The sequence below is a fragment of the Pezoporus occidentalis genome, unplaced genomic scaffold (assembly GCF_034315485.1).
Source record: "Pezoporus occidentalis ecotype Australia unplaced genomic scaffold, CSIRO_AGI_Poc_V1 ctg245, whole genome shotgun sequence".
NCBI classification, from domain to species: Eukaryota; Metazoa; Chordata; class Aves; order Psittaciformes; family Psittacidae; genus Pezoporus; species Pezoporus occidentalis.
Genome location: NW_026914340.1, coordinates 290,017 through 302,296, shown reverse-complemented (window position 1 = coordinate 302,296; position 12,280 = coordinate 290,017). Strand labels below are relative to the sequence as shown.

At 44.9% G+C, this 12,280-nt stretch overlaps 1 long non-coding RNA gene across 1 annotated transcript; it reads right to left on the bottom strand.

Annotated features, from left to right (window-relative positions):
- Nucleotides 1-5,824: 5,824 nt before the first annotated feature.
- LOC134165663 (uncharacterized) lies at nucleotides 5,825-12,164 on the bottom strand. Its single transcript, XR_009965606.1, has 2 exons — nucleotides 11,998-12,164; nucleotides 5,825-6,163 (listed from the first exon to the last, which is right to left on the bottom strand). It is a non-coding gene; the product is annotated as an uncharacterized LOC134165663 (long non-coding RNA).
- Nucleotides 12,165-12,280: the final 116 nt, after the last annotated feature.

The window sequence follows — 12,280 nt, the reverse complement described above, 5'->3', positions numbered from 1 at the left end:
AGCTGTGTGCGTTTGTCACCCCATCTGAATTGAAACCCAGCCTGAAAAGAAAGCCAGGGCTGGTGGTGAATGAGGAAAGGCAGCTGAGACACCTCCCTTTCTGGCAGCAGCCCATATTTACTCCAACCCATTTACTAACATGTCTGCAACCTCCAGTATTGATACACACAAAGACGTTGAAAACTCTATCATCAATAAAAGCACTCCTTCCGGGCACTCATCTGTGGGAATGTCAGTAAACCCCACGGCATCTACGAAGTAAAACTGCTGGAAGAGGACAGAGGCTCCTTTCTTCCACCCATCTCACAGGGTTCACTCCTGGAACATACTACTGCGACGTCCTTTCAACACTCCCTCAGCCATGCAGGGTCCCCGGGTGAGATCTGTGAGGTGTTGGAAGAGATGACAAGAAAGCTTTTCCTAAGACACTGTGTCCTAAGCTGTCTGGTCTTTAAAGCTAGTAAAAACCTCCTCCTTCTGCGGATGCTCAAACCCCCAACCCTTGTGCGAATTCCCAAACGCAGGAAAAGCTGCTGTAAGGCTCCTCTGCCTGCCCTTCACTCTGAACCTGCCTGAAGTTGTGCAAGACTTTCGCTGTTAGACCCTGTCAGGTCTTCAGGACCTGTCACCTCATTGTCACAGCATCAAACCCGTACAGAAACACAGCGGTTAGGTAAGCCTCAAAATGTAAGGAGCGGATCTTGAGAAGCACCGGTTTTAACCAAGGCCTTTTCTGATTCTAGCCGGTTTTGCATGCTGCCTTCTGCTCTTTGTACAAAAGAAACTGTCAGAACGCAGAATTATAGCACGCAGTTGCCACAAACCACTACCAACCCTGACAACAGAAAGAGCATTTCATCTTTAATGGGGTTCCATTTGTGCACTTCCATGGGGCTTTTGCTAAACTGTCAAAATCGGTCGATGAGAAACTTAACATGAGCCGGCTTCAGTGTGCGCTCACAGCCCAGAAAGCAACCGTATCCTGGGCTGCATCAAAAGGAGCGTGACCAGCAGGGCGAAGGAGGTGATCCTGCCCCTCTGCTCTGCTCTGGTGAGACCTCACCTGGAGCACTGTGTGCAGTTCTGGTGTCCTCAGCATAAAAAGGACATGGAACTGTTGGAACAAGTCCAGAGGAGGCCACGAGGATGATCAGGGACTGGAGCACCTCCTGTATGGAGACAGGCTGAGGAAGTTGGGGCTGTTCAGCCTGGAGATGAGAAGCTGCGTGGAGACCTCAGGGCAGCTTCCAGTGTCTGAAGGGGGCTACAAGGATGCTGGAGAGGGACTCTTCATCAGGGACTGCAGTGACAGGACAAGGGGTAACGGGTTAAAACTGAAACAGGGGAAGTTTAGACTGGATCTAAGGAAGAAGTTCTTTCCTGTAAGGGTGCTGAGGCACTGCAATGGGTTGCCCAAGGAAGTTGTGAATGCTCCATCCCTGGCAGTGCTCAAGGCCAGGTTGGACAGAGCCTTGGGTGAGTTGGTTTAGTGTGAGGTGTCCCTGCCCACGGCAGGGGGGTTGGAACTGGATGATCTTAAGGTCCTTTCCAACCCTGACTATTCTGTGATTGTATGAAATTAAAATACACTAGTTGGCAGGAGAACAAATTACAGGCAGTAATGCACAAGTTACTCTGCCCATGCAGACAAAAGGCAAAATATAAGGAAACTCTGAATTCAAACTAAAATGAAAAACAATTTTGTATTTTTTACATTGGAATCAATAAAGCAGTTACTATTCTACAAATTCTTACACCCCAAAGTCTGCAGACAAAAGCCCCCATTCTAAGCACACACACACACACGTGACTACGTAGTTGTTTGTTATTAACAGCATTTTTTCTCTTAGGGAGAAAGCAATGGGAAACAAAAGTCAGTCCTGAAATCTGATCTGAGACTTTACCAAGTGCACACACGTCCATCAAAAGGAATGGAAATATGGAAAAATAACTAAAAAATCCTATGTTCCAAATGGAGAGGGGAGAGAAGATCTCAAAACTGATAGGAGAGTACACAGCCAGTCTTTTATTTATGCATCTAACATTTGGAGTGTGAGCTAACAGGGAAGAACTGTTTCTTCTTCCAGCAGCTCAAAAGGGCATGGAGAAACTCCCTCTTTGAACAGCACGTCCACCCTCACTCATTTCAACCTGAGGTAGAGTGCTGTCCTTCCAGGTTTAGAAACAACATAAAACACAACACATCCCCCCAGACTGTGATTAGGGCACCAGCTGCTACCACCATGCTCCTCACTGCAGGTGCCCCTACCTAAGCCTCTTGGCTCAACCCTGCCCTGCCCTGCCCTGGCTGTGGTCTCTCCCAGTCTTGGAGCAGAGGCAGTGACCCAGTACAGGGCTATTACTCAGAGGAGGAAACTATCCAGAACGTCTGGTTCCAGGTCTGGCAGGGCTTTTGTTAGCATTTTTATGGTGTCCTTCAGCTGGCCTCGGTCTGCCTCTGTCTGGGTCAGTGCAAACCAAGGCAAAAATGAAACAACTCAGCACAACTTGCCTGAATTTTAGAACACAGGGGCCCCACTAAGAAATTGTAATGCCTATTTTTATTTGCATGCCCTGCCCACAGTAAGCCTGGAAACTCATTGTTCAGGGCGACAGCTTTCTGTTAAGCAGCAAGAAGCATGGCAGGCTGGGTTACTGCATTGTTAGTGACTGCAGACTGTGGTCCAGTAGTGCCCAATTTAACAATACCAAAAAGGCATTTTTAATCCTACATTTTCATAACATCCTATACAAAGAATAAACCCAAACCCTTGTTATTTTAGGCCCACTTCAGAAAAATAACAAACATGCCTTGTTAAGCTACGAGGTCTTCCATCTCTTTTTTTCCTTACTTTGACCCTAAAACATCCCTTTTCAACCACTGCCCTTGATCTAAACTATGCGATTAGCTTTCTCAGCAAACCCTGAGTTCCACAACAGCTTCCAAGAAGGTACTGATATAAAGAAGAATTCCTAAATAATAAGGAGTCAGACTCCCCAAATTATAATATATAGCCTAAACTCTGTAGTTAAATTTTAAAAAGCAGAGCAATCTTCTAAACTTCATTGCTTGTTCCCTGGACAGCAGCCTCCTACCTGTCAGGCTGACAGTGGTAAAGGCACTGCTACTGCCTCCTTTACAGTAGCCTCCTTCAAGAAACACACCTCAGAAAGTAGTCAATGTAAAACCACTTAACTCTAAGTTTCTTGCACAGGACTTGTATGTCAAAGCTTCTGGCTTACAAGCACTCAGAATTCCTGTTTTGGAGTTATGTATTTTATCAGGTTCTCTTACCCCTTAACTTTACTGACCGTATCTGTTCCTTGTAATATTTTGATTTTAGAAGGTTTGTCAACAGAGAGAAAACAACCCCCCTCCCAAAATAACCCCTACACCAGGAAGAGGAAAGAAAGAGAGAAAAAGGAAAAGAGAAAAAGAATGTAAAACCAAATGCTTCTCACTTCATTGCAAAGTTTCACCAAGCCTCACATCTGATCGCTTATTTCCCACTTACTGATCTTCCTGTTACCCAGTTCACTTGCAGCATTTGCTTTCCATGCAGACAGAACTCCGAGTTCCTTGACAGTGGGTGGGGCACACAGAAGTAGCCACACAACTCAGAAGGCCAAGTCTGGAAAGAAACCTAAGCAACCAACCAAAAAGAGCCCTCTTTCTAACTAGCTTAGCAGCACCATTTTTATCAAATTTAAACGTAGTGATCCCCAATTCTCCCATTGTAACTAATCTCTTGCTGTTATCTCCTGCAGCTGCACTAAGAAAAATTCCTAATTTTCTAAGCTTGATCATATCTTAATAGCATTTTTCCAGGGCCTTTATCAGCACTGGCCTCATATTTCTCCTGAAGTCTGACAGGCTGTTGATTTCTGTATACCTGTTGTGGTTTGGGGTTTTTTAATACCTTTCCTAATTTTGGTTAAGTTTTTTACAATGTATTCAGCTCAGGCACTGCCGGGTACAGTGTTCAGAAGGAGCTCACATTTTACAGATGTTCGGTCATGAATACAGATGCTCTACGAAATTCAAAGCGTTTAAACAAATAAACCAGGATTCCTTCCTGTGCTTCCATGGATGGTTAAGAAGCAAAGACTGCCACCAGTTAATTGAACAAAACCTTCTTGTGAAAGGTGACACAGTGCAGTGAAATACCAGGTCATTCTTTAGAAAAGATGCAGTGCAATATTCAAACCTATCTCCAGCTACCTAAGCAAAACACAGTGCATGGCACAACGGAAGGTGAAGTTAGGGAATCTGGGGTAGCAGACACGCCTGTCAAGAGGTGAACGTTTGTACACGAGACACCCACAGAAGCACCATCTATCAAAGATAGCTTTAGCAGCTCTGCAGTAGCTGCAGGGCTCAGAGTGCAGCTCTGAAACCTGGGCCACCATCTCTTTGGCTTTTTAGAACAGCACATGTCTAACACAAACCGACCTCACACCAGGCTCCCAGGCTGTAACACACCTCAGGTTTTAATTAGGAAGACCCTTAAACCAAGAGTAAAAGCCACCTTCAGTAAAAGGGATGTCATTTAGATGGAAGGTAGTGAACTGCATGAGCAAGTAAAAACCTCACCTCCAGCGTAAGTGTATTTAAAACGTTGGTTGAGAGTGAATCTGAAGTGGGTATTTTTCTAAAACCCAATGATAGCGAGGTCCTAATGGTATCCAGCATTTTCACCCTGAAGTCGCGTAGGCATGACCTTTTATTTTTGCTCCTGGTTTAACAAACACTCAGGCAGAAGTGCTGTGAACTGCCAGATCTTCCCAAGGAGAATGTTCCTGGTGTAGCCTGACCCTTTAAGTACTCATCCATACCCTCAAATACAAGACTGGGGAATCCAGTTTTATGTTTACGTAGTTTTGTCTGCCTCAGACAGGAGAAGAGAGAATCATCATTCCCAAAAGCATTCTAAAATACAACCTGAAAAGCCAGACACAGCCATATTGATTTGCTTCTTGCAGAGTTGGGATGGGTTTTTTTTTAACAGAATACACTTGAGAACCATGCGTACTCCTAGAAAAATCCAGTGAAATGGTTATTACAATCACAGTTTCCATGTGGGAAAATAAATCGGACACATTTCAGAAGAATTAATGAACAATTATATCTTTCTTGCTGGCAAAACCATCTTACAGGCATGCTCAAAATGGAACCTCCTGCTGATCCTTCCTAAACTGCATACCTCAACTGTGGATCATTACATCAGCCAAGCAAGGAAAAGACAGGGTACTTGAACAGCACAGTAATATTTTGGTATGTACACAGTCCAGCCACACTGACCTCCAGAATCCAGCACAGCTCCAGAACACTGGGATTTCTAAGAAACACTATATACTTTTCTATAGATATTGTCAGATGGAAAACAAAAATACAAAGTCTTTCAATACCTCAGGAAGCTTCCTTTAGTCATACACAGCCAGCGTTATTTTCCACTTCCTCCTGCCCCTTGCCCTTAAACCACAAGAAGCCAGGTAGAATAAGCTATGGAGAACAAAACGTAGCAGAAGGTGCCAGGATGCTGTAGCATAGAATGCTCTTACAGTCCAAGGCCCAAGACATGCAGCAAAACAAGCTGCCATGGCTGGTTACTACAGCACTCTTTATACTTCTTTCCCACATGCAAGGAGGTGTTAAATGAGGTTCTCAACGCTAATACATTTGGTTCTTCCAAATCCCTCAAGACTACTCCTACGATGACAGTATGTCTTAATGCATAGGCAGTACAGAGTTACAGTAATTTTATGGACTTGGTTCACATTAACACTTTACTGCTGTTTCCCTTATTCTCCCTTTTTTTTTCCCCCTACTGTCGGTTACATACGCTGACTGAATCCTCATTAAACAGTAAGCTGTTTGGGGCAAGGTTCTCTCTTTTTCAGGATTAAGCACACCACATAGTAACATACAAGAGCATACGGGGGTTTTATTATTTTTATTATTATTATTCTGGAATGTGTTACAGGACATTCTTCTCAAGGAGGTGAGTGGTATTAGCTGCAAGGAGAAAATCTCGCACGGCATGTTCCTTTGGTAATGTTGTTTTACAGGAGGAAAAGGAGGAGTCAAAAAATGGGAGGGAGCAGAAACATCATTAACTCACAGCAAACGGTCACCTCTTCAGGGACAACAGCAACAGACAACCTGAGAGAAAGAATAAAGCTCAGGTTTAGCACATATTTCACTAAGTGTGTGAAATCAAAGCACTTGCTTTGCATTTAAAAAACCAACAACAACCAAACCAACCCGCAAAAAAATCCAGATGCCATGCAGGAGAAGCAAAACTACGTTTCTTGGGGGAGTTCACCAGCTTTAAGTATTCGTTAGGCGAGATCCAGTATCCACTGAGCAGTCCCATGGAAAGTAGTTTAGGTAAGTGTATGTGAAAGCGAGACAGGAGAAAGTCAAAGCATGCTAACTCACCAAAACTACAATGCCGTGTTTCTTTCTGTGGAAAACAACTGGCCTAGAAACCAAATTCTTTGTAAAGAGATGCTGCCGTTTCAGCCACCTACATGAGCCATTCATGCACAGACTGAGACTCTTCACTGACAATACTGAATGCCATGTTCTGATTCACAAACTGAAAGCTGTTACCAACTTTTTCTTTGAAGAGGGTATGGAAAATAGGAGAAGTTCAGGTTAGTTACAAGGCAGAAGTTCTTCCCTGTGAGGGTGCTGAGGCGCTGGCACAGGGTGCCCAGAGAAGCTGTGGCTGTCCCATCCCCAAAAGTGTTCAAGGCCAGGCTGGACACAGGGGCTTGGAGCAAGCTGCTCTAGTTGAAGGTGTCCCTGCCCATGGCAGGGGGTTAGAACTGGATGATCTTAGGGGCCTTTCCAACCCAAGCCAGTCTGGGATTTTATGATTCTATGTTTGTAAACTGGCTTTCTGAAATGATCTGTTGTCCCAAGTTGCCTCTGTAACATAAGGATAAACCAGCTAAACTCAGGCTTTTCCCACAGTGTGTCACCATAACCCTCTTTACCTTCTGGAAATCTTACTGCTCACCAGATGCTTAGGTTAACTCCAGAGAAATGAAATCATGAGACCGAAAGGGCTGTCCCTCCTGTCAACAAAAAGAGAATACATTTGGAAAAGCTGTCATTTTTCTTTTAAAATAAATAAATATCATCATACAGCATCAGTGGAACTCTCTGCTATAGAAAGTCACTGAAACAAGAATCTACACATACGTAAAGGTGGAGCAGATGTTTTCATGCCACATCTAGGGGGACTGAAATTGTATTTTTCTTTTCCAAAGATACCAGGCTTTACTCTTCGAAGTTTCAAATAAATCTTTAGCAGACTAAAACCAGGCTTCTTGCCAAGAGAGAATGGAGATTATGGCACCTGCCCCCAGATGAGTTCCTCTGGAGCCTTTGTTGCTTGTAACTGTCAGGATCAAAGTGCTGGCCAAGATGGATGTTAGTGCTAACCCATCATGCTAATTCCTGGATAAGCCTTCCTGCGCTGCAACAAGCCATCTGAAAGTACTGTTTTTAACAGATTGCCAAGTCCTCCCATTCCCAGCTTCACTCAACGTATTGACCACCAACGCTATACAACACAGCCTAAGGCGCAGCTTGTGGTAGAGGTTTCAGAAGAACATGATTTGATCAGGTGGTGGCAGGTATTTAGCTATAGAAAAGGGTTTACAACTGTTGAAGTCCTTCGACTTCTCAAAGAAACTGCTATGTGATCTTCTCCGTTTCCCAAGAATAAGTTACTGCCTCTGCTTACACAGTCTGTTCTCCATGATGCTAACTAAATGGCAAAGAATTCTGTCCAGATGCCTCTCGAAGCCTGTAACTGCAAGACAGTACAACAAAAATAAAGCAAACCAATAAAAAAATCTCCGCTGGGGGATATGAACAGCAGCACCTCAGTGAATGTTTTACTGTTGCATTTAATTGACCACTTATAGAACAAGTATTTAGTGATTTCTGCCTTAATAAAACGGTTAAGACCAGAGTTCAGAAACACTGAAGTAAGTGCCCAGCTTGAGACCGATTCTAGGTATGCTTTTCTTCATGTGTTTTTGAAAACAAAGGGCATGCTTTTCTTTAAGAAACATTCATACCAAGGGAGATTACAAGTCTTCACATTAAAGCGCAAGTTTCTAGGCTGCTGGATATTTCCAAAAGGGTTCATGGTCATCCCATTTTCTCTGTGTTTCACACAACACATATTATAGATTTGCGCTTTTCCTGAAGAAGCCTCACAAATTTGACCTGTTTCTAGGCAGATATAAAAAGACACAGATTTTAAATGGTACAAAGTGACTTTCCTAAGCCAGGGAATTGTCAAATGTCCTTTCCCAAAAAACTGAAAGCATAAAGCTGTCTGCATGAGCTTTGTGATGGTCACGCATGTGATCTGCTGTACTTCTCATGACCCAGAAATTTCACAGGTGAGATGGACATAACATACAAGAGAGACACTGAAGTACTGGAGCATGTTCAGAGAAGGGCAACGGAGCTGGCGAAGGGCCTGGAGCACAAGTGTGATGGGGAACGGGTAAGGGACCTGGGGGGGGGGGTGTGTCTGAAGAAAAGGCTCGGGGGACCTTATAGCTCTCTACAAGTGCCTGACAGGAGGATGGAGTGAGGTGGGGCCGGTCTCTGCTTCCAAGTAACAAGGGATGGGACAAGAGGAAGCAGCCTCAAGCTGTGCCAGGGCAGGTTTAGACCAGAGAGGAGGACCAACTCCTTCCCCAGAGGGTGCTCGGGCATTGGAATAGGCTGCCCAGAGCAGTGCTGGAGTCACCCTCTCCGGAGGTATTGAAAAGATGTGCAGTGTAGATGTGGCACTTTGGGATGTGGTTTAGTGGTGGACTTTGCAGTGTTAGGTTCATGGCTAGACTCAATGACCTTCAATGTCTTTTCCAGTCTAAATGATTCTAAAGTAATACAGGCATGTGACACCATCTAGTGTTTTAAGAAGTTATTTTGTTCTGAATAAACAGTCTTTGCTTTCCCATAGCTCACCACTCAACAGTGAAAGCTATCGTTACCCTCACTGCAAGGTAATACTAATGAACTGCAGGAGTCCACAGTTTAAAAGCCTGATTTTAAGCAATGAATTCCAAGCACCCCAAACCTGCATGGAGCAACCTCAGAAACCACGTGGGTCTGAAGCTCAGTTAAGTCATGGATAGTGAGAGCTTCTATTTCTAATAAAGCCCGTTAAAATGAAGAAGCAACTGCTCCACCTCCCTCGTTTGCAACCTCTCCATTCCTAAATTCCCTTGCTCTCCGTTGCAATTCACTTTGTTCTCCAGCAGTCCCTCCCATTCTGCCCAAACACCACCTTTCCCCCTGAAACTATGACTTCGGGAAGTAAGTTTCAAGAAGAAATGTACAAGGTCAAAGAATGACAAACTGTCAGGCTCATCAAAAGAATCCTCAGGCTGGCCAGAGTCATAACTTCTAAATGCACTGGTTACATTAGTGTCCTCTACGGTTTATGTTTAGAAAGAAAAATTTAGAATAAGGACATACATGGTAGTGTTAGTCTAAGCTAATTCCTGTATATAGTTTCTACAACAAATGTAGGACCAATCTCACAAACAGGTCTGCTCTAGCACCCAGATCATAGAATCGTAGAATAGTTAGGGTTGGAAAGGACCTTAAGATCATCAAGTTCCAACCCCATGCCATGGGCAGGGACACCTCCCACTAAACCATTATCACCCAAGGCCTCGTCCTTGATACTGAATGTGACAGAGCAACTATGGAGAGGGGGGGAAAGGGAAGAAAAAACCTCTAATTAAAAAAAGAAAGGAGGACTTCTGTACAAGAGAGGGCATGTTCAAAGCAACCCCCCTTTAATACCGCATGGGCAAAAAGCCTCACAACAGGCACTGAAGTTGCTTGACTTAGTGAACCTATGCTCTTTTAATGTAACCTCTGAAATGCAGTTTTAACAGTATCCATGTGAATAATAGAAACAAAGAAGGGCGAGCTCTTGAGACAACTTCCCTCTCAACCATACTGACAAGGAATCTCTCTTCCCCTCAGGTGATTACCTTCACAATCTCTTGTAACAACCTGGCACTCCCGAAAGCTGTAATAGCTTATTAAAATGTTCAGTGGCTTTATCACTTAAGAACTGACAGATATACGCGGGCATAATGCTGCACCTATACCCAAACATCCTTAGAAAATAAAGCTAAAAAACCTCAAAACCTCAGTTTTTAGGGGAACCAAAATAATGAAGCCCAGTTTCCCGCACAGTATTGATTTTGCATCTAAAAAGAACAAACACTGGCTGAAGATTCTCCTGTGGTTCTGGCATTTGTGAGCATTCTCTTCTGTGAATTCTTCAGTGTACATTAAAACATGAGATCCTATTACAGCTTTTTTCCCCTCAGTTGTTGAGACATTTTCAGATACTAAGCCACTTGAGCTGCTACCTTCTAACTCATCTTTCATTCCAACCCTTGGAGAGAATGGACAGCAAGCATACAGGAGCCAGAGCTTGTTTTCTCCCATTTCTGATAGCTGCCAGAAGCTGTCACAAAAACCAGTTCTTCAAAGACCACAGTATTCCCAGAGCAGGGAGAATCTTGGCAGTATTTTTCCACTGCATTCTAGGAAGCACACCTAAACCAGAGGTTTTTCAGAAGTATAGAATTTGACTGCATCCATGGCAGGGCGTTGGAACTGGATGATACTAAGGTCCTTTCCAACTGAAACCATTCTGTGATTTCAAGACAACTATCAAACAACAGCATCCTGCAAACATGGCAAAGTACAACATGTTACAATCCTACTGTAAAGCACTATGGACGCTTTGTAGTCAGCAGTAGTCACTTTTCCTTAATGTCACTGTACCAATGTAGTTAGCCCTCTTCAATCAACCGAACAACCTGGTGCAGGCAGCTGCCAGGCCAAAGTCTGGAAATAACGACTGAGATGTGACAAAGTATAATGGATTGTGCCAGACAGTCTTAGTTGGCACATGAGACTTCACAATATATAGTAACAGGAACTTTAATGGCTAACTTTGTACTTCTTTCATACATCAGGAAATAAGACTGCCAAGTTATCACTGCATCATGAAAAAAAAAAACCTTCAACACATATTTAAAGTATAGCCATGACATTAAATGTACTTGCACAGAAACACGACAGATTGTCGAGAGCGGTCCTGAGGAGGAGGACTTGATGGTGTTGGCTGATGAGAAGCTCCCCATGACCCAGCTTCAGCATGTGCTGGGTGCACCACCAGTGTGAGCAGCAGGTCAAAAGAGAGGATTTTCCCCTTGCACTGGGCTCTTGAATCAAGTCCAGAGGAGGCCATGGAGATGCTGCAAGGGCTGGAGCAGCTCTGCTGTGGAGCCAGGCTGAGAGAGCTGGGCTGGGTCAGCCTGGAGAAGAGAAGGCTCCTGAAGGGGAGACCTCAGAGCAGCTCCAGTGCCTAAAGCGGCTCCAGGAAACCTGGAGAAGGGCTGTGGATAAGGGCCTGTAGGGCCAGGCCAAGGGGAATGGCTTTAACCTGCCAGAGGGGAGACTGAGATGAGCTTTTAGGCAGAAGCTCTTCCCTGTGAGGGTGCTGAGGCGCTGGCACAGGGTGTCCAGAGAAGCTGTGGCTGCCCCATCCCTGGCAGTGTTCAAGGCCAGGTTGGACACAGGGGCTTGGAGCGAGCTGCTCCAGTGGAAGGTGTCCCTGCCTATAACAGGGGGATGATCTTAGGATCCTTTCCAACCCAAACCATTCCATGATTCTATGGTTAATGTATTTCCAGATTAAGTAACAAGGATATTTCCATAGTCTGAAGACAGTCCCAGCAGGTGTTTTTTTTTTTTTTTCCTCTTATAGTCGAATATTGACATGAACTAGATGGTGACACCAAGCACTTGGTTACACACTGGAGTCACATTAAAGAAATAAAAAGTACAAAAAATTTGCATATTTAGGGAGAAAAACCAGCACCGTTTCACACACGCACACACTTTACAGCACCTGGAACTACCTGCTCTGCGGCCTTCTTCTGGTGCCGGCCTCCCGGGCCCCTTAACCCCCTCAGCCTTACTTGACCCTGGCCTGAAGCGCTCCCAAAAGCCGTAGCGCCCAAGGTGGCAGCCGCGCTCTCTCGCATCGCCTTTCACAGCCGGGGCCTCGCTCCGCCCCAAGGTGCCCGCTCCCCCCCGGCCACCCCAGCCCCTCTCGGACGCTGCCCCACAGCCGGGTGGCCGCCGCCGCTCCCTCACAACCACCTCGCTGCGGGCCCAGCACCTCCCGGCCGCACCACACCG